The sequence below is a fragment of the Salmo trutta genome, chromosome 37 (assembly GCF_901001165.1).
Source record: "Salmo trutta chromosome 37, fSalTru1.1, whole genome shotgun sequence".
Taxonomy (NCBI): Eukaryota; Metazoa; Chordata; class Actinopteri; order Salmoniformes; family Salmonidae; genus Salmo; species Salmo trutta.
In genome coordinates, this window is record NC_042993.1 from 12,927,377 (window position 1) to 12,948,677 (window position 21,301).

Below are 21,301 nucleotides of genomic sequence, written 5' to 3' on the forward strand. Positions count from 1 at the left end.
ACATTGTGTTTTATTAGTACACACATTTTTCCCGTTTTTAAGTGGCTCGACATTAAAGATGGTTAATGAGGTTGATTATGCCTTTGCAGTCTGAATGGAGGATGCTCTATTTACGAGCCAGTCCACAGGGGACACGAGTGTATTACCGGCAGTGCACATCAAACCTAGACGATAGTGGCGCTAGATATGCACTAGATATGCACTATCGGCTGCCTAGGATGGATTCAGGGGTGTGCTCCCTCAGTCCGCACACAGATCATGCGTTTAAAACGTTACACACGTTTTCCAACACTACAGCAATTCGGTGACTGAATCTACGTTTGTTTGGGGAAAACAAACATCAAAATAGAGTTGGCGGTAAGGTTGTTTACCTCTCAGTAGCTGGGTAATTTTGGAGGGCAGATTGCATTTCTTCTCAGACCAACCCCTAACCCCTTCCCCCCTCTTTCCATCGCCAGACGCTGAGATATACTAGACTACAAAAACTTTGCTGGATGTTTCAGGAGAAACATTTCAGGACCAGATTTTCATTATTTTTAGTAAATGTATGTACATTAAGTACATTAAACTGTGTTTTATCAGTTTTGCAAAGGGGACTTTTTGTGTCGGTAAATTAGAACACTAGAAACATTGTTTCTGAAGGAGCGCACTGGGCGGAGGCAGCGACCCAAGCCTTTTGTTATTAATCTAATCTCCACAGTCACGTCTTTTCCATTAATTGGACTTCTGACAGGTAATTTGTTTTCATTTGCCATAAATCTTCTACCAAAAGCTAATTTTCCCCGTCAAAACATGTGAACAACTAGGCTACAACAACGTGACTGTTCTGACAGCTTTCTTCCTCAAAGTACATGTATAACAGCCTGTTATTGACCTGTGCGCACAGCTTTAAAGTTTGTATAAATTGCTCAACTTATTTAAATAGCCTTGCAAGTAAGCCAATTTTTCTGTTGGTTTTAAGAACATTTAGTCTACAGAATGTTCCCCATATCATTACATGTACAACGATTTGTAAATATCTTTGAGAGCACGTGACCATACATTTTGTATTTATTTATTTCACCTTTATTTTATCAGGGAGTTCTACTCAGACCAAGGTATATTTTACAGATGAGTCCTGAATTACATAAATTATAGAAAATACACGCATCAAAATCTAAATGCAAAATGCACATAAAGAAAAACATGATCATAAAAACACACATTCATCAGCAATAAGGTCCTCAATCATCTTTCAGGATTGCCCAAGAGACACCAAAACATCTAGTTTAAGAACATTTAAGCTTGTTCCACAAATAAGGTGCAAGAAAAGTAAATCAACTTTTAGTTAACTCATCAAAATGCTTTTTAAAAGACAGCTTTTCATCTATTCAAAAGCCCAGATATTTGTTAAGTTGAGGACAGACTAGCCTAGCCAATATCCAATGGAACAGCATGGCGCGAAATACAAAACCTCAAAAATCAAATAATTTCAATTTCTCAAACATACTATTTTACACCATTTTAAAGATACACTTCTCCTTAATCCAACCACATTGTCCAATTTCAAAAGGCTTTACAGCGAAAGCAAAACATTAGATTATGTTTGGAGAGTACATAGACCAAAATAACCACACAGCCATTTTCTAAGCAAGGATATATGTCACAAAAACCCAAAACACAGCTAAATGAAGCACTAACCTTTGACGATCTTCATCAGATGACACTCCTAGGACATTATGTTACACAATGCGTGTATGTTTTGTTCGATAAAATTCATATTTATATCCAAAAACAGCATTTTACATTGGCGCGTGATGTTCAGAAAATGTATTCCCACCAAAAGCATCCGGTGGATTTACAAAAATACTCATCATAAACGTTGACAAAATACATAACAATTATTTTAAGAATTATAGATACAGTACTCCTTTATGCAACCGCTGTGTCAGATTTTAAAATAGCTTTACGGAAAAATCACATTTTTCAATATTCTGAGTACATAGCTCATCATCACAGCAAGCTATACAGACACCCGCCAAGTTCGGTGTCACCTAAACTCAGAATTAGTATTATAAATATGCTACCTTTACTGATCTTCGTCAGAATGCACTCCCAGGACTGCTACTTCCACAAGAAATGTTGTTTTTGTTCAAAATAATCCATATCTATGTCCAAATACCTCCGTTTTGTTCGTGCGTTCAGGTCACTATCCAAAAGCATAATGCGCGAGCGTAATTCGAGACATAAAAAGTAAAAATGTTCCATTACCGTACTTAGAAGCATGTCAAACGTTGTTAAAATCAATCTTTATGTTATTTTTAATGTAAAATTGCGATAATATTCCAACCGGACAATAGCGTATTCATTCAAAGAGAAAAAGGAACAGTGCGCTCGCGGGACCGCACATATCCAATCCCTTTGTTCCCAGGCAGTCCACTCAGTGAATGAGCTCCTATACTCTGCCCAGTGACAGGAGAATGCTCCAACAACCCTCTGAAGGCTTTTGACAGCCAATGGAAGCCTTAGGAAGTGCAACGTGACCCCACAGATACTGTAGTTTCGAAAGGGACTAGAAAGAACTACAATTCTCAGATCCTCCACTTCCTGCTTGAATTTTTATCAGGTTTTGCCTGCCATATGAGTTCTGTTATACTCATAGACACCATTCAAACCGTTTTAGAAACTTCAGTGTTTTCTATCCAAATCTACTAATAATATACATATTCTAGTTTCTGGGAAAGAGTAGTAACCAGTTTAATTTGGGTACGTTTTTTCATCCTGCCCCCTACAGGGACACAGATCAATATGGACACCATCCAAAGTACATATCATCAACTATATTTATGCGCTCTAGAGAACAACATATGCTTAGTTTTACCTGCATTCAATACTAATTTCAGGTCAATAAGGTTTTTCTGTTATACATTGAAGGCAGACTGTAGTTCAGATAGAGCCTGGTCAACCGTGAAGGCAGTAGCATACACAACAGTATCATTGGCATAGAAGTGCATGTTTTACAGACAATATTGTTAATGTAAAAAGTACAGGACCCAGAATCGACCCCTGCGGGACACCTCTCGTAATATTTAACACCATCAGTAGATACACATTGAGTTATATCGGTCAAGTGATTTTTAAAGCAGTTACATGCAGCCTGGTCTCGGGCCAATTGAAGAAAGACTCTGAATTAGCAGTGAGTGATCAACAGTATCAAAAGCCTTTGGCAGGTCAATGAAGAGGGCAGCACAATGTTGTCTTTTATCCATACAGTAAACCACATAACTAGGGATTCAGCAAAGGTAATGCTATGACATGGTCTAAAACCTGATTGATGTACATTTAGAATACATTTAAAAAGGTAAGAAAGATCTTAGCTGAGAATTAATCAAGGGTTCAAATATTTTAGCTAGGCAAGACAGTTTAGAAATAGCATACATGACATAAGCCAATGATTTGTATGGCAGCGATCATCAACTAGATTCAGCTGCGGGACGATTTTTACTTGAGCGTATGGTCAGTGGGCTGGATAAATAATTACAAATAATTTGTAGACCGCAAGAAGCCCAAACAGATGCTTTTTTATATACAGTCGTATGAAAAAGTTTGGGCACCCCTCTGAGGATGCATAATAATTTACTCTGTCGTCACAGAAAATTATCACAGTGGCATGCCATTCATTTTCTAATAAAAGCTGAGTACTGGGGTATTGTCCAGACAAAGATTTTTAGTGTAGAAATATTAAGTTGTATGAAATTAAATCAGATGTGAAAAATAGGCTATGCAAAAATTTGGGCACCCTTGTCATTCTGTTGATTTGAATACCTGTAACTAATTAGCACTGATTAATTGGAACACACAATTGGTTTGGTGAGCTCATTAAGCCTTGAACTTCATAGACAAGTGCATCCAATCATGAAAAAAGGTATTTAAGGTGGCCAATTGCAAGTTGTTGTTCTCTTTGACTCTCCTCTGAAGAGTGGCAACATGGGGGCCTCAAAACAAGTCTCAAATGACCTGAAAACAAAGATTGTTCAACATTATGGTTTAGAGGAAGGATACAAAAAGCTATCGCAGAGATGTAAGCTGTCAGTGTCCACTGTGAAGAACATAGTGAGGAAATGGAAGACCACAGGCACAGTTCTTGTTAAGGCCAGAAGTGGCAGGCAAAATAAAATATCGGAGAGGCAAAGGCGAAGGATGGTGAGAATGGTCAAAAACAGCCCACAGACCACCTCCAAAGACCTACAACATCATCTTGCTGCAGATGGTGTCACTGCATTGTTCAACAATTCAGCACACTTTGCACAAGGAGAAGCTGTATGGGAGAGTGATGTAGAAGAAGCCTTTTCTGCACACGCACCACAAACAGAGACGCTTGAGGTATGCAAACGCACATTTGGACAAGCCAGCTTCATTTTGGAATAAGGTGCTGTGGACTGATGAAACAAAGATTGAGTTATTTGGTCATAACAAGGGACGTTATGCATGGCGGCAAAAGAACAGTGTTCCAAGAAAAACACTTGCTACCCAATTATTTATAAATGGAAATCGTGGAAATTGTCAGGGGTACCCAAACTTTTTCATACGACCTTATAGTGTATGTGGACATCCCTTCAAATTAGTGGATTTGGCTATTTCAGCCACACCTGTTGCTGACAGGTGTCGTGTCTTTGGCATCATTAAAACTGAAGACATATTTATAAAATAACTCTCTGTAATTATTATTACGCGATTAACCTGATTAATCATGCAACTGTAATTAACTAGGAAGTCGGGGCACCAAGGAAAATATTCAGATTACAAAGTTATAATTTTCCTAATAACTTTCAGATATTTTAACATCTGATCAATTAGTCTTCGAATTAATGACTTATTTACCTCACGTCAGTCTCATTCCAAACGTCGTAAATTGTTGGTTATCTGCACAAACCCAGTCTTCACTATGAGTCATCCATACATCAGTTGTCTTAAAATCATTTATTTACTAAGTAATTCACAGAAATGCATAACAAACAGTAGATATCATTACAAAGAAATGATAGGAGAATGTGCCCTAGTGGGCTAAACCGGTATGGCGGTTTGTTAGACAAAAGGGTGGTCAAATGAGAAGGCACTACAGAGTTGATAATTATAACAATTGAAATGCTAATCCTTTGCACATGAACACTCACTCATTCGGGAACAACTGCAATCAATATTTATATTTACGCTCAGTGTGTCGTCAGGATCTCTGTTGAAAAGTTTGTTTCTGTTGGAGAGTCTGTCCTCTCTCTGTCTCTCTGTGTGTCTGTGTGTGTCGTGATTAGAATGGATAGTTCAGAGTAACATTCATTCATGTTGTTATAGAATAGTTGTTTTCGGTGGTTGTCGGTCTTCACGTTCAATGATACCGAATTCCTAGCTCTAGACTAGTAATTAATATCAAAGACTTGTTCTTATTCTGTCGGTATTGATAGTCTAAGAGTTTAACCACGTGGTATGGTTAAAGTTCAGTAAGAGGAATGCTGGTCTCCAACTTTTTGCCATCTCGTAATTGAGGTAAGCTCGGTCTGGTGATAGAAAACCAAGGTGGGGGTTTTATTCGGGACATAGGACCTGGCGTCATGAGACAGCCTTTTTCTATCTGTGTCCCTGGGGGCGTGCCTCTGATTTAGTTAAGACTCCAAAGGGAATTGGAGTTTCCTTCATTAAACAGTCCAAAATCACATTACACAATTTCACAAACAGTTCCATCCTTATTCATTCATTTTATACAACCATTTAGATGTAAGTCTCATAACTGAGGCTATTATATAAACAGCACAATGGTAATATGGCCATATTGTCTCTCATGAGTTTCACAAAATTGTACCAAACGGACCAGTTCGTAGCTGGATTCTTCACAGATCTTTTATACCTTCTCCAGAACCTGAATATTGTTTGGTTGTCAAGTTCTGTGAGGTAGAAGAATTCCTTTGTTTGGTCTTTGAAAACTCACTCTCTCTCTATACTGGGGCCATGAGGCAGGATATTCTCATAGGAATTTACAACCTCTTCTGATCATAGCAGCCTGGGTGTGGGAGACACCCAGGTAAGGGGATGGTGCATAGAAAACCCAAAGAGGGCAACGTCATGACACAGGTGTATAAAATCGAGCACACAGTCTCCATAGACAAACATTGTCAGTTGAATGGCCTTACTGAAGAGCTCAGTGACTTTCAACGTAGCATCATCATAGGATGCCACCTTTCCAACAATTCAGTTTGTCAGATTTCTGCCCTGCTAGAGCTTCCCAGCCAACTGTAAGTGCTGTTATTGTGAAGTGGAAACGTCTAGGAGCAACAACGGCTCAGCTGCAAAGTGGTAGGCTACATAAGCTCACAGAGTGGGACCGCCGAGTGCTAAAGCGCGTAACAATCATCTGTCCTCGGTTGCAACACACTACTGAGTTACAAACAGCCTCTGGAAGCAACGTCAGCACAATAACTGTTCGTCAGGAGCTTCACAAGACTAAGATCACCATACGCAATGCCAAGCGTCAGCTAGATTGGTGTAAAGTTTGCTGCCATTGGACTTTAAAGAAGTGGAAACACGTTCAAATCAAACTTTATTTGTCACATGTGCCGAATACAACAGGTGTAGACCTGACTGTGAAATGCTTACTTACAAGCCCTTAAAACTTGTTTAGGATAGGGGGCAGTATTTTCACAACCGGATGAAAAAATGTACCCGATTTTAACTGGTTACCACTCTTGCCCAGAAATGGGAATATGCATATTAGTAGATTTGGATAAAACACACTCTGAAGTTTCTAAAACTGTTTGAATGGTGTCTGTGAGTATAACAGAACTCATATGGCAGGCAAAAACCTGAGAAGATTCCAAGCAGGAAGTGGCCTGTCTGAGAATTTGTAGTTCTTCTTTTGATTCTCTATCGAAACTACAGTAACTGTGGGGTTACGTTGCACTTTCTAAGGCTTCCTTCCATTGGCTGTCTAAAGCCTTCAGAAAGCGGATTGATCCATCTCCTGTCTCTGGGCAGAGTATAGTAGCTCAGTTTCTCAGTGGTCTGCCTGGGGACAAAGGAATTGGATATGTGCTTCACGCTGTTTTTTATTTTCCTCTTTGAATGAATACACTATTGTCCGGTTGGAATATTATCGCTATTTTATGAGAAAAATACCATAAAAATTGATTTTAACTCTTGATGTTCTCCGTCGCATATGCGGGATCAACATCCAGCGTAAAATCATTTCGCCATATTCATAACCGAACAATAGAAAAATGTCTTTTTTTTTCAAATATAGGACTATTTTATATCGTTTTATAGATACACCTCTCCTGAATCGAACCACGTTGTCCGATTTCAAAAGGCTTTACAGCAAAAGCAAAACATTAGATAATGTTAGAGGAGTATATCGTCAAAGTATTCACACAGCCATTTTCCGACCAACAACATGCATCACAAATAACCAAAAAAACAGCTAAATGCAGCACTAACCTTTGACAATCTTCATCAGATGACACTCCTAGGACATCATGTTACACAATGCATGCATTCTTTTCTTCGATAAAGTTCATATTTATATATAAAACAGCATTTTACATCGGCGTGTGACATTGAGAAACTATTTTCCCTCAAATGCGTCCGGTGAATCAGCGCTACAATTTACTAAATTACTATTCGAAAACATTTTTAAAATGTAATATTGTCATGAAAGAATTATAGATGAACATCTCGTGAAAGCACCCGCATTGCCAGATTTAAAAATAACTTTACTGGGAAATCACACTTGGCAATAAACGAGGTGCTATGCTCAGAAAAATATGCTAGCAATACAGGTCTGTGCCATCTTGGAACAATCGAATATCAAATCTACTCTTGTATATTATTGTAAATAATCCCTTACCTTTGATTATCTTCATCAGAAGGCACTTCCAGGTTCGTTCAAACATGTCAAACGTTGTATAACATAAATCTTTAGGGCCTTTTTCAACCAGAGCTTCAATAATATTCCATGGGGACGGTTGCATTGTCTTTCAAAACGTTTCGAAAGGGGAGGGTAGCCAGGGGCGCCCGCATCATAATGGTGATGGCCCTCCCCATGTGACCAAGATGAACAGCGTCTCTTTCAGTCAGTTTTCATAGTAGAAAACTCAAACCACTTTGTAAAGACTGGGGACATCTAGTGGAAGCCATAGGAAGTGCTCAATGAACCATAGCTCACGGTGTGATTTATAGGCAAAGTGCTGAAGTTGAGTCCGCAAATCAGATTTCCATATCCTGTTAGAAATTGTCTCGGAGTTTTGACTGCCATATGAGTTCTGTTATACTCACAGACACCATTCAAACAGTTTTAGAAACTTTATGGTGTTTTCTATCCACATCTATTAATTATATGCATATCCTAGCTTCTGAGTTTGAGTAGGAGGCCGTTTAAAATGGGCACGTATTTTTTTCAAAAATCGCTGTAGCGCCCCCTATCCTAGGCAACCGTCAAGAGGTTAAACAGCGTTTGACATGCTTCTAAGTACGGTAATGGAACAGTTTGAATTTTTTGTCTCGAAATGCGCTCGCACGTTACCTTTTGGATAGTGACCTGAACGCACGAACAAAACGGAGGTATTTGGACATAACTATCAAATCAAGTCAAATTTATTTATATAGCCCTTCTTACATCGGCTGATATCTCAAAGTGCTGTACAGAAACCCAGCCTAAAACCCCAAACAGCAAGCAATGCAGGTGTAGAAGCACGGTGGCTAGGAAAAACTCCCTAGAAATGCCAAAACCTAGGACGAAACCTAGAGAGGAACCAGGCTATGAGGGGTGGCCAGTCCTCTTCGGGCTGTGCCAGGTGGAGATTATAACAGCACTTGGCCAAGATGTTCAAATGTTCATAAATGACCAGCATGGTCAAATAATAATAATCATAGTAGTTGTCAAGGGTGAAACAAGTCAGTAACACAAGAGTAAGTGTCAGTTGGCTTTTTCATAGCCGATCTTTGAGAGTATCTCTACCGCTCCTGCTGTCTCTAGAGAGTTGAAAACAGCAGGTCTGGGACAGGTAGCACGTCCAGTGAACAGGTCAGGGTTCCAGCAGGTCTGGGACAGCAGGTCTGGGGCAGGTAGCACGTCCGGTGAACAGGTCAGGGTTCCATAGCTGCAGGCAGAACAGTTGGAACTGGAGCAGCAGCACGGCCAGGTGAACTGGGGACAGCAAGGAGTCCCCAGTTCAGCAAAGAATTAGAGAGAGCATATTTGAATTCACACAGGACACCGGAAAAGACAAGAGAAATACTCCAGATGTGACAGACTGACCCTAGCCCCCCGACACATAAACTACTGCACCATAAACACTGGAGGTTGAGATAGGAGGGGTCAGGAGACACTGTGGCCCCATCCGATGAAACCCCTGGACAGGGCCAAACAGGTAGGATATAACCCCATCCACTTTGCCAAAGCACAGCCCCCACATCACTGGAGGAATATCTCCAACCACCAACTTACCATCCTGAGACGAGGCCGAGTATAGCCCACAAAGATCTCCGCCACGGCACAACCCAAGGGGGGGCGCCAACCCAGACAGGAAGACCACATCAGTGACTCAACCCACTCAAGTGACGCACCCCTCCCAGGGACGGCATGGAAGAACACCAGCAAGCCAGTGACTCAGCCCCTGTAATAGGGGTAGAGGCAGAGAATCCCAGTGGAGAGAGGGGAAACCGGCCAGGCAGAGACAGCAAGGGTGGTTCGTTGCTCCAACGTTTCCGTTCACCTTCACACCCCTGGGCCAGACTACACTTAATCATAGGACCTACTGAAGAGATATGTCTTCAGTAAAGACTTAAAGGTTGAGCCCGAGTCTGTGTCTCTCACATGGGTAGGCAGACTATTCCATAAAAATTGAGCTCTATAGGAGAAAGCCCTGCCTCCAGCTGTTTGCTTAGAAATTCTAGGAACAATAAGGAGGCCCGCGTCTTGTGACCGTAGCGTACGTGTAGGTATGTACGGCAGGACCAAATCGGAAAGATGGGTAGGAGCAAGCCCATGTAATGCTTTGTAGGTTAGCAGTAAAACCTTGAAATCAGCCCTTGCCTTAACAGGAAGCCAGTGTAGGGAAGCTAGCACTGGAGTAATATGATCAAATTTTTTGGTTCTAGTCAGGATTCTAGCAGCCGTATTTAGCACTAACTGAAGTTTGTTTAGTGCTTTATCCGGGTAGCCGGAAAGTAGAGCATTGCAGTAGTCGAGCCTAGAAGTAACAAAAGCATGGATTAATTTTTCTGCGTCATTTTTGGACAGAAAGTTTCTGATTTTTGCAATGTTACATAGATGGAAAAAAGCTGTCCTTGAAACAGTCTTGATATGTTCTTCAAAAGAGAGATCGGTGTCCAGAGTAACGCCGAGGTCCTTCACAGTTTTATTTGAGACGACTGTACAACCATCCAGATTTAATTGTCAGATTCAACAGAAGATCTCTTTTATTTCTTGGAACCTAGAACAAGCATCTCTGTTTTGTCCGAGTTTAAAAGTAGAACGTTTGCAGCCATTCACTTCCTTATGTCTGAGACACAGGCTTCTAGCGAGGGCGATTTTGGGGCTTCACCATGTTTCATTGAAATGTACAGCTGTGTGTCATCCGCATAGCAGTGAAATTTAACATTATGTTTTCGAATGACATCCCCAAGAGGTAAAATATATAGTGAAAACAATAGTGGTCCTAAAACGGAACCTTGAGGAACACCGAAATGTACAGTTGATTTGTCAGAGGACAAACCATTCACAGAGACAAACTGATATCTTTCCGACAGATAAGATCTAAACCAGGCCAGAACTTCTCCATGTAGACCAATTTGGGTTTCCAATCTCTCCAAAAGAATGTGGTGATCGAAAAGCAGCACTAAGATCTAGGAGCACGAGGACCGATGCAGAGCCTCGGTCTGACGTCATTAAAAGGTAATTTACCACCTTCACAAGTGCAGTCTCAGTGCTATTATGGGGTCTAAAACCAGACTGAAGCGTTTCGTATACATTGTTTGTCTTCAGGAAGGCAGTGAGTTGCTGCGCAACAGCTTTTTCAACATTTTTCAAAGGAATGGAGGATTCGATATAGGCCGATAGTTTTTTATAATTTCTGGGTCAAGATTTGGCTTTTTCAAGAGAGGCTTTATTACTGCCACTTTTAGTGAGTTTGGTACACATCCGGTGGATAGAGAGCCGTTTATTATGTTCAACATAGGAGGGCCAAGCACAGGAAGCAGCTCTTTCAGTAGTTTAGTTGGAATAGGGTCCATTATGCAGCTTGAAGGTTTAGAGGCCATGATTATTTTCATCATTGTGTCAAGAGATATAGTACTAAAACACTTTAGTGTCTCCCTTGATCCTAGGTCCTGGCAGAGTTGTGCAGACTCAGGACAATGGAGCTTTGGAGGAATACGCATATTTAAAGAGGAGTCCGTAATTTTCTTTCTAATGATCATGATCTTTTCCTCAAAGAAGTTCATGAATTCATTACTGCTGAAGTGAGAGCCATCCTCTCTTGGGGAATGCTGCTTTTTAGTTAGCTTTGCGACAGTATCAAAAATACATTTCGGATTGTTCTTATTTTCCTCAATTAAGTTTGAAAAATAGGATGATTGAGCAGCAGTGAGGGCTCTTCGATACTGCACTGTACTGTCTTTCCAAGCTAGTCGGAAGACTTCCAGTTTGGTGTGGCGCCATTTCCGTTCCAATTTTCTGGAAGCTTGCTTCAGAGCTCGTGTATTTTCTGTATACCAGGGAGCTAGTTTCTTATGACAAATGTTTTTAGTTTTTAGGGGTGCAACTGCATCTAGGGTATTGCGCAAGGTTGAATTGAGTTCCTCGGTTAGGTGGTTAACTGATTCTTGTCCTCTGACGTCCTTGGGTAGGCAGAGGGAGTCTGGAAGGGCATCAAGGAATCTTTGGGTTGTCTGAGAATTTATAGCACGACTTTTAATCTTCCTTGGTTGGGGTCTGAGCAGATTATTTGTTGCAATTGTAAACGCAATAAAATGGTGGTCCGATAGTCCAGGATTATGAGGAAAAACATTAAGATCCACAACATTTATTCCATAGGACAAAACTAGGTCCAGAGTATGACTGTGGCAGTGAGAAGGTCCAGAGACATGTTGGACAAAACCCACTGAGTCGATGATGGCTCCGAAAGCCTTTTGGAGTGGGTCTGTGGACTTTTCCATGTGAATGTTAAAGTCACCAAAAATTTGAATATTATCTGCTATGACTACAAGATCCGATAGGAATTCAGGGAACTCAGTAAGGAACACTGCATATGGCCCAGGAGGCCTGTAAACAGTAGCTATAAAAAGTGATTGAGTAGGCTGCATAGATTTCATGACTAGAAGCTCAAAAGACAAGCGTCGTTGTTTTTTTTTTGTAAATTGAAATTTGCTATCGTAAATGTTAGCAACACCTCCGCCTTTGCCGGATGCACGGGGGATATGGTCACTAGTGTAACCAGGGGATGAGGCCTCATTTAACACAGTAAATTCATCAGGTTTAAGCCATGTTTCAGTCAGGCCAATCTCATCAAGATTATGATCAGTGATTAGTTCATTGACTATAACTGCCTTTGAAGTGAGGGATCTAACATTAAGTAACCCAATTTTGAGATGTGAAGTATCACAATCTCTTTCAATAATGGCAGGGATGGAGGAGGTCTTTATACTAGTGAGATTGCTAAGGCGAACACCGCCATCTTTAATTTTGCCCAACCTAGTTCGAGGCACAGACACGGTCTCAATGGGGATAGCTGAGCTGACTACACTGACTGTGCTAGTGGCAGACTCCACTAAGCTGGCAGGCTGGCTAACAGCCTGCTGCCTGGCCTGCACCCTATTTCATTGTGGAGCTAGAGGAGTTAGAGCCCTGTCTACGTTCGTAGATAAGATGAGAGCACCCCTCCAGCTAGGATGGAGTCCGTCACTCCTCAACAGGCCAGGCTTGGTCCTGTTTGTGGGTGAGTCCCAAAAAGAGGGCCAATTATCTTATTAAACTTCCAGTGAATTTACTAAATTACTCATGATAAACGTTGACAAAATACATAACAATTATTTAAAGAATTATAGACAAAGAACTCCTTTATGCAATCGCGATGTCAGATTTTAAAATAGCTTTTCGGCGAAAGCACATTTTGCAATATTCTGAGTACATAGCTCAGCCATCACGGCTAGCTAATTTGACACCCGCCAAGTTTGGGGCAACCTAAACTCAGAATTACTATTAGAAAAATTGGATTACCTTTGCTGTTCTTTGTAAGAATGCACTCCCAGGACTGCTACTTCCACAACAAATGTTGTTTTTGTTCCAAATAATCCATAGTTATGTGCAAATATCCCCGTTTTGTTTGTTCAAAATGTTCCTTTACCGTACTTAGAAGCATGTCAAACGCTGTTAAAAATCAATTTTTATGGTATTTTTTCTCGTAAAATAGCGATAATATTCCAACCGGACAATGCTTCCAACCGGACAATTCCAGTTATCGATAATATTCCAACCGGACAATTCCAACCGGACATTCAAAAAGGAAGAGAAAAAATGGCGAAGTCTCGTGAATGCGCATTTCCCATCTCTTAGCCACCAGGCAGACCACTGACAAACTGTGCTCCTGTTATCTGCCCGGAGACAGGAGACACGTCAATCCGCTTTCTGAACGCTTTAGAGAGCCAATGGAAGCCTTAGAAAGTGGGCACTGTAGTTTCAATAGAGAAGCAAAGGGAGAACTACAAAATCGCAGACAGGCCACTTCCTGCTTGTAATTTTCTCTGGTTTTTGCCTGCCATATGAGTTCTGTTATACTCACAGACACCATTCAAACAGTTTTAGAAACTTCAGTGCTTTCTATCCAAATCTACTAATAATATGCACATTCTCGTTTCTGGGCAAGAGTAGTAACCAGTTTAAATCGGGTATGTTTTTTATCCGGCCGTGAAAATACTGCCCCCTAGCCCAGACAGGTTAATGATGGTGTTGGAGTCGTGTTTGAACAGGAAGTACAGAAGGGGAAGTCCAGGATCCAGTTGCAGGGAGGTGTTTAGTCCCAGGGTCCTTAGATTAGTGATGAGCTTTGTTGGCACTATGGTGTTGAATGCTGAGCTGTAGTCAATGAAAAGCATTCTCACATAGGTGTTCCTTTTGTCCAGGTGGGAAAGGGCAGTGTGGAGTGCGATTGAGATTGTGTGATCTGTTGGGGTGGTATGCGAATAAAAAAATATATATATAATTCTTCACATTTTTAAACAGTCCGTTTATATTTTCCAACATGGCTATACATTTGGGTGAGGTTGTATTTTCGACTGAGTAGCCTCGCTTCACTGCCAAAAATAAAATTAAACCATCTAGTGTTCAGCGAAATAACAACGCAATGTCAAATACAGCTAGCCTAGTCAAATAATTAACATCCAATCACATTAACCGTTACTCTCTTGCGGGAACCTTCACTCTGGCGCAGACATTTAGAAGCAAAACTTGCCAATTTGAAAAATAAGCCACAGGAGTTTTTTAAAGCGTGAATTAAGATGACTTTAGATTAGTAAGACATATAAAAGCAACAGACGTTGGAGTGCTTCTCTGTCTGCATTATTAACAAGAACAACACACAGGTCTTTCCATCATTGTATGATTTTTGTGTGTGCAAATGAACTCAAGCTTACGGACAATGTCAAATGTGATATTGCGAAGCACCTGAGTGAGTTGGGTGCACAATTACGCAGGTACGGATGACACAAACAACTGGATTCGTTATCTCTTTCATGCCCTGCCCTCAGTCCACTTACCGATGTCTGAATAAGAGAACCTCATCAAAATTGCAACAAGCGGTTCTGTGAAAATTGAATTTAATCAGAAGCCACTACCAGATTTTTGGATTTTTGGACACTGATGCCCTTTGCAAACACATACCTACAGTGAGGGTAAAAGGTATTTGATCCCCTGCTGATTTTGTACATTTGCCCACTGACAAAGAAATGATCAGTCTATAATTTTAATGGTAGGTTTATTTGAACAGTGAGACACAGAACAACAAAAAAATCCAGAAAAACGCATGTCAAAAATGTTATAAATTGATTTGCATTTTAATGAGGGAAATAAGTATTTGACCCCCTCTCAATCAGAAAGATTTCTGGCTCCCAGATGTCTTTTTACACAGGCAACGAGCTGAGATTAGGAGCACACTCTTAAAGGGAGTGCTCCTAATCTCAGCTTGTTACCTGTATAAAAGACACCTGTCCACAGAAGCAATCAATCAGATTCCAAACTCTCCACCATGGCCAAGACCAAAGAGCTCTCCAAGGATGTCAGGGACAAGATTGTAGACCTACACAAGGCTGGAATGGGCTACAAGACCATCGCCAAGCAGCTTGGTGAGAAGGTGACAACAGTTGGTGCAATTATTCGCAAATGGAAGAAACACAAAAGAACGGTCAATCTCCCTCGGCCTGGGGCTCCATGCAAGATCTCACCTCGTGGAGTTGCAATGATCATGAGAATGGTGAGGAATCAGCCCAGAACTACACGGGAGGATCTTGTCAATGATCTCAAGGCAGCTGGGACCATAGTCACCAAGAAAACAATTGGTAACACACTACGCCGTGAAGGACTGAAATCCTGCAGCGCCCGCAAGGTCTCCCTGCTCAAGAAAGCACATATACATGCCCCTCTGAAGTTTGCCAATGAACATCTGAATGATTCAAAGGACAACTGGGTGAAAGTGTTGTGGTCAGATGAGACCAAAATGGAGCTCTTTGGCAGCAACTCAACTCGCCGTGTTTGGAGGAGGAGGAATGCTGCCTATGACCCCAAGAACACCATCCCCACTGTCAAACATGGAGGTGGAAACATTATGCTTTGGGGGTGTTTTTCTGCTAAGGGGACAGGACAACTTTACTGCATCAAAGGACGATGGACGGGGCCATGTACCGTCAAATCAAATCTTGGGTGAGAACCTCCTTCCCTCAGCCAGGGCATTGAAAATGGGTCGTGGATGGTTATTCCAGCAAGACAATGACCCAAAACACACAGCCAAGGCAACAAAGGAGTTGCTCAAGAAGAAGCACATTAAGGTCCTGGAGTGGCCTAGCCAGTCTCCAGACCTTAATCCCATAGAAAATCTGTGGAGGGAGCTGGAGGTTCGAGTTGCCAAACGTCAGCCTCGAAACCTTAATGACTTGGAGAAGATCTGCAAAGAGGAGTGGGACAAAATCCCTCCTGAGATGTGTGCAAACCTGGTGGCCAACTACAAGAAACGTCTGACCTCTGTGATTGCCAATAAGGGTTTTGCCACCAAGTACTAAGTCATGTTTTGTAGAGGGGTCAAATACTTATTTCCCTCATTAAAATGCAAATCATTTTATAACATTTTTGACATGTGTTTTTCTGGATTTTTTTGTTGTTATTCTGTCTCTCACTGTTCAAATAAACCTACCATTAAAATTATAGACTGATCATTTCTTTGTCAGTGGGCAAACGTACAAAATCAGCAGGGGATCAAATACTTTTTTTTCCCTCACTGTATGTGAAAACACGTACCTATGTGAGAGTGGATTCTCGGCCCTCACTAGCATGAACGCTAAATACAGGCACAGACTGTCTGTGAAAAATGATTTAAGACCGAGACTCTCTCCAGTACAACCCAACATTGCAGAGTTATGTGCATCCTTTCAAGCAAACCCTTCTCATTAACCTGTGGCGAGTTATTCACAATTTTCCATGAACAAATAAGGTTTTATATGTAAGATGGTTAAATAAAGAGCAAACATGTAGGCATTACAGACTCTGTCAGTGAGAGGTTGACAATGTCAGTGAATACACTTGCTAGTTGGCAGTTCTCTGGAGTGAAAATTCACGAATCACCATCTGGCAGTCCAATGGACTAACTTGGGTTTGGGAGATGCCAGGAGAACACCACCTGCCCGAATGCACAGTGCCAATTATAACATTTGGTGGAGGAGAAATAACGGTCTGGGGCTGTTTTTCATGGTTTGGGCTAGGCCCCGTAGTTCCAGTGAAGGGGGATCTTAACACTGACATTCTAGACGATTCTGTCCTCCCTTTGTGGCACCAGTTTGGGGAAGGCCCTTTCCTGTTTTAGCATGACAATCCCCCCATGCACAAAGCGAAGTCCATACAGAAATTGTCTGTCGAGATCGGTGTGGAAGACTTGACTGGCCTGCACAGAGCCCTGACCTCAACCCCATCAAACACATTTGAGATGAATTGAAACGCAGACTGCGAGCCAGGCCTAATTGCCCAACATCAGTGCCCGACTTCACTAATGCTTTTGTGGCTGAATGGAAGCAAGACCCTGCTGCAATGTTCCAACATGTAGTGGAAAGCCTTCCCAGAAGAGTGTAGGCTGTTGTAGCAGCGAAGGGGGGACCAGCAGGTGTCCACATACCTTTGGTCATGTGGTGTATAATATTTGAGTAAAACATAATAATTTCAAACCTTGCTTAAATTTGTATATGGTCACATATCTCTCTATTATGCGTGGGAATACTTTATAACAGATTTACAAAATTAAAATCACTTAGAGCCGATTTGCTTTAGTTTTTACAGTATTTTATGTCCAACAAAAGTCATTTTGTAAAACTTTTCTTGTTGCTCAGAATACTTAGGTGGCCAAATTAAATCGCCCGGGAGCCAAATTCGGGCCACAATCTACCAGTTGGCATAGGCCTGCTGTACCATAAATGTTCAAAACTGACTGGGTTAACAGTTTCGGTGCTTGTAGTAGGCTAGTCTACTTTTCTTACTTTTTATTTGTCCTTTTCAGTTCAGGCAAAATGCAATAACCTCACAACTCTCTAGGCATGAGAGTAGCTATCTATAGCCTAATGGGCTAGATGAAAACCATGACTGAGGTTAAAAGTATTTTCTAAGAATAACTTAGTTTAAACTTTGTTTACTTGAGGGTGAGCCTAGTCTTCTTTAAAGTAGAATGCTGTAACAAACACGATTATTGGCCTTTGTTATAACTCTTGCAGAATTTGGTAGATTAAGATATTGATTGGCAGTCCTTTGTTGTTAATCCCGTTCTTAAACCCTGGTTTGAGTGTTTAAATCCCTGTTTCTCTCTTAACCATTCCACACTGCTCCAATTCAGAAACCGTAAGTATGAGTAGTTATAGTCGCCGTATGGAACAGCTTCTCTATGCCTTGGGCTAGGGGTGGAACAGAGGGTCTGTGCCAAAAGATGGGCTCTGATCAGAGTCAATGGGGCTAATCGTTTTAATCACTGTCATATTATTATATTAACTACAGTGACGGCCATCTGATGCCCATCACAGTATGGTATTCCTTCATATGGAAGTCCACATAATGTATAGTATGACTTCTGCCACCTCATCTGCTGCCAGAGTAGTTCTTAATTATCATATTTCAGTTGTACAGAAGTTGGACAGTGACTTCATATGACAGGTGATGCAAAGAATACATAATCCACGACCCTCCTTAAAATGCAAATCAATTTATAACATTTTTGACATGTGTTTTTCTGGATATTTTTGTTGTTATTCTGTCTCTCGCTGTTCAAATCAACCTACCATTAAAATTATAGACTGATCCTTTCTTTGTCAGTGGGCAAACGTACAAAATCAGCAGGGGATCAAATACTTTTTTCCCCCACTGTATAATATGGCTAATTTGTATGTTCACCGTTCAATTCTCCCAAAATCCCACATTCATGTTCTGCACATGAATCAAATATGCTCACAGTTCCCTAGAGATTAGTGTCAGTTGAGTAACTTTTTCTGCAGCACTCCAACAAACAAGATTTTGTTTAAAACCTGTTGAGGCCAGGGGGCAGGATCTTATCCCGGTATTGGGATTCATTGTCATGTGACCATGGCGGGGAATTCAAAACTGCAAGAGTAATCATTTCAAATACTCAAATAATCAACTATTTTCCTCCATTTGAAAGATACACATCTCCTAAATCTAACCACGCTGTCCGATTTTCCAAGAGGCTTTTCGGAGAATGCATAAAGTTAGGTTATGTTAGGAGAGTACATTGACAATAGCTGTGTGTAATGTTTAGCAAATTCAAAGAAGGGCATCGACAGAAAACTAGCTAGAATTATGCACTTACCTTTGACAATCTGCATCAGATGACACTCATAGGACATTATGTTATACAATACATGCATTTTTAGTTCCATCAAAAACAGCATTTACAGTCGCGGTGAAATTCAGAATTTTTTTCGGCTCGAATGCTCCCAGTGAATCCAGCATTACAAATCACGGAATTACTATTCGAAAACATTGGTAAATTATAATATTGTCATTCAAAGAATAATATATTATCATCTCGTAATTGCTACCGAATGGCCAGATCTCAAAATAACTTTACTGGGAAATCACATTTTGCAATAAACTGGGTACTATGCTAAGAACAATAAGCTAAGCTATAAGCTAAGCTATACAGTTAGCATCATCTAATATCGATAAATAACATTGTAAATATCCCCTTACCTTTGATTATCTCCATCAGAAGGCAGTGCCAGGGATCCCAGGTCCAGAACAAATGTGGTTTCTTTTGACAAAGTTCATAATTTATATCCAAATAACACCAAATAGTTAGCGTTCAGTAGGCTCCCACAAAACGAGTTGGTAGGTGTAAAGTCACGCCGAAAAGCTAAAAAAAACCTAGTAAATAATCTATTTACGTTTGTTCAAACATGTCAAACGTTGTTTAGCATTAATCTTTTGGTCCATTTTTAACGTGAAACATCAGTAAACATCAGTAATATTTTCACACAACCTATCAAGTGTCTAGAATAAACGATTATGACAAAGACACTCTTCTCAGATTTATGCGCAGGCGCAAAAAATGAAGTGATGACGTGTCAACTTCCTTGCATTCTAATTTGCTCCCTGTTCATCACAGATGCTTCAAACAACTTTATAAAGATCGTTGACATCTAGTGGAAGCCGTAGGAGTTGCGAACTGAATCCTTTCTCACTATGGTGAGAAAAACAATGACACTAAATAGTTCAGTCACAAAATTCACATTTTTTTTAAATCTATTTTTCACAGGTTTTTGCCTGCAATATGAGTTTTGTTATACTTACAGACACCATTCAAACTGTTTTAGAAAATTCAGAGTGTTTTCTATCCAAACCTGAACAATAATATGCATATTCTAGCTTCTGAGTTGGTGTAGGAGGCAGTTAAAAATGGGCACATATTTTTTTCCAAAATTCTCAATACTGCCCCCTAGCCCAAACAGGTTATTAAACAGCTTTGGAAATTCCAGAAAATGATGTCATGGCTTTAGAAGCTTCTGATAGGCTAATTGACATAATTTGAGTCAATTGGAGGTGTACCTGTGGATGTATTTCAAGTCCTACCTTCAAACTCAGTTCCACTTTGCTTGACATTCATGGGGAAATCAAAAGAAATCAGCCAAGACCTTGTAGACCTCCACAAGTCTGGTTCATCCTTTCAGCAATTTCCAAATGCCTGAAGGTACCACGTTCATCTGCACAAACAATAGTATGCAAGTATAAACACCATGGGACCACACAGCCGTCATACTGCTCAGGAAGGAGACGCATTCTGTCTCCTAGAGATAAACGTACTTTGGTGCGAAAAGTGCAAATCAATCCCACAACAACAGCAAAAAGGACCTTGTGAAGATGTTGGAGGAAACAGCTACAAAAGTACCTATATTTACATAACCTGAAAGGCCGCTCAGCAAGGAAGAAGCCACTGCTCCAAAACCGCCATAAAAAGCCAGACTACGGTTTGCAACTGCACATGTGGACAAAGTTTGTACTTTTTGGGGAAATGTCCTTTGGTCAGATGAAACAGAAATGGAACTGTTTGGCCATAATGACCATCGTTATGTTTGGAGGAAAAAGGGGGAGGCTTGCAAGCCGAAGAACACCATCCCAGCCGTGAAACACAGGGGTGGCAGCATGTTGTGGGGGTGCTTTGCTGCAGGAGAGACTGGTGCACTTCACAAAATAGATGGCATCATGAGGGAAGAGGGAAATTATGTGGATATATTGAAGCAACATCTCAAGACATCAGTCAGGAAGTTAAAGCTTGGTCGTAGATGCGTCTCCAAATGGACAATGACCCCAAGCATACTTCCAAAGTTGTGGCAAAATGGCTTAAGGACAACAAAGTCAAGGTATTGGAGTGGCCATCACAAAGCCCTGACCTCAATCCTATAGGACATTTGTGGGAAGAACTGAAAAAGTGTGTGCGAGCAAGGAGGCTTACAAACCTGACTCAGTTACACCAGCTCTGTCAGGAGGAATGGGCCAAAATTCACCCAACTTATTGTGGGAAGCTTG

General features: G+C 40.9%; 1 protein-coding gene across 8 annotated transcripts in view; it reads left to right on the plus strand.

Annotated features, from left to right (window-relative positions):
• Positions 1-212: 212 nt before the first annotated feature.
• The window catches only part of LOC115176749 (FXYD domain-containing ion transport regulator 6), a 38,021-nt gene continuing 16,932 nt past the window's right edge, over positions 213-21,301 (plus strand). For 3 of the 8 annotated variants that reach the window (XM_029736998.1, XM_029737001.1, XM_029737005.1), the window contains exon 1: positions 429-733. The gene's annotated coding sequence lies outside the window, so the exon portion shown is untranslated. Of the gene's footprint in view, positions 358-427; positions 734-21,301 lie in introns of those variants that run through there. The other 5 variants (XM_029737000.1, XM_029737002.1, XM_029736999.1 and 2 more) reach the window with 4 other exon arrangements.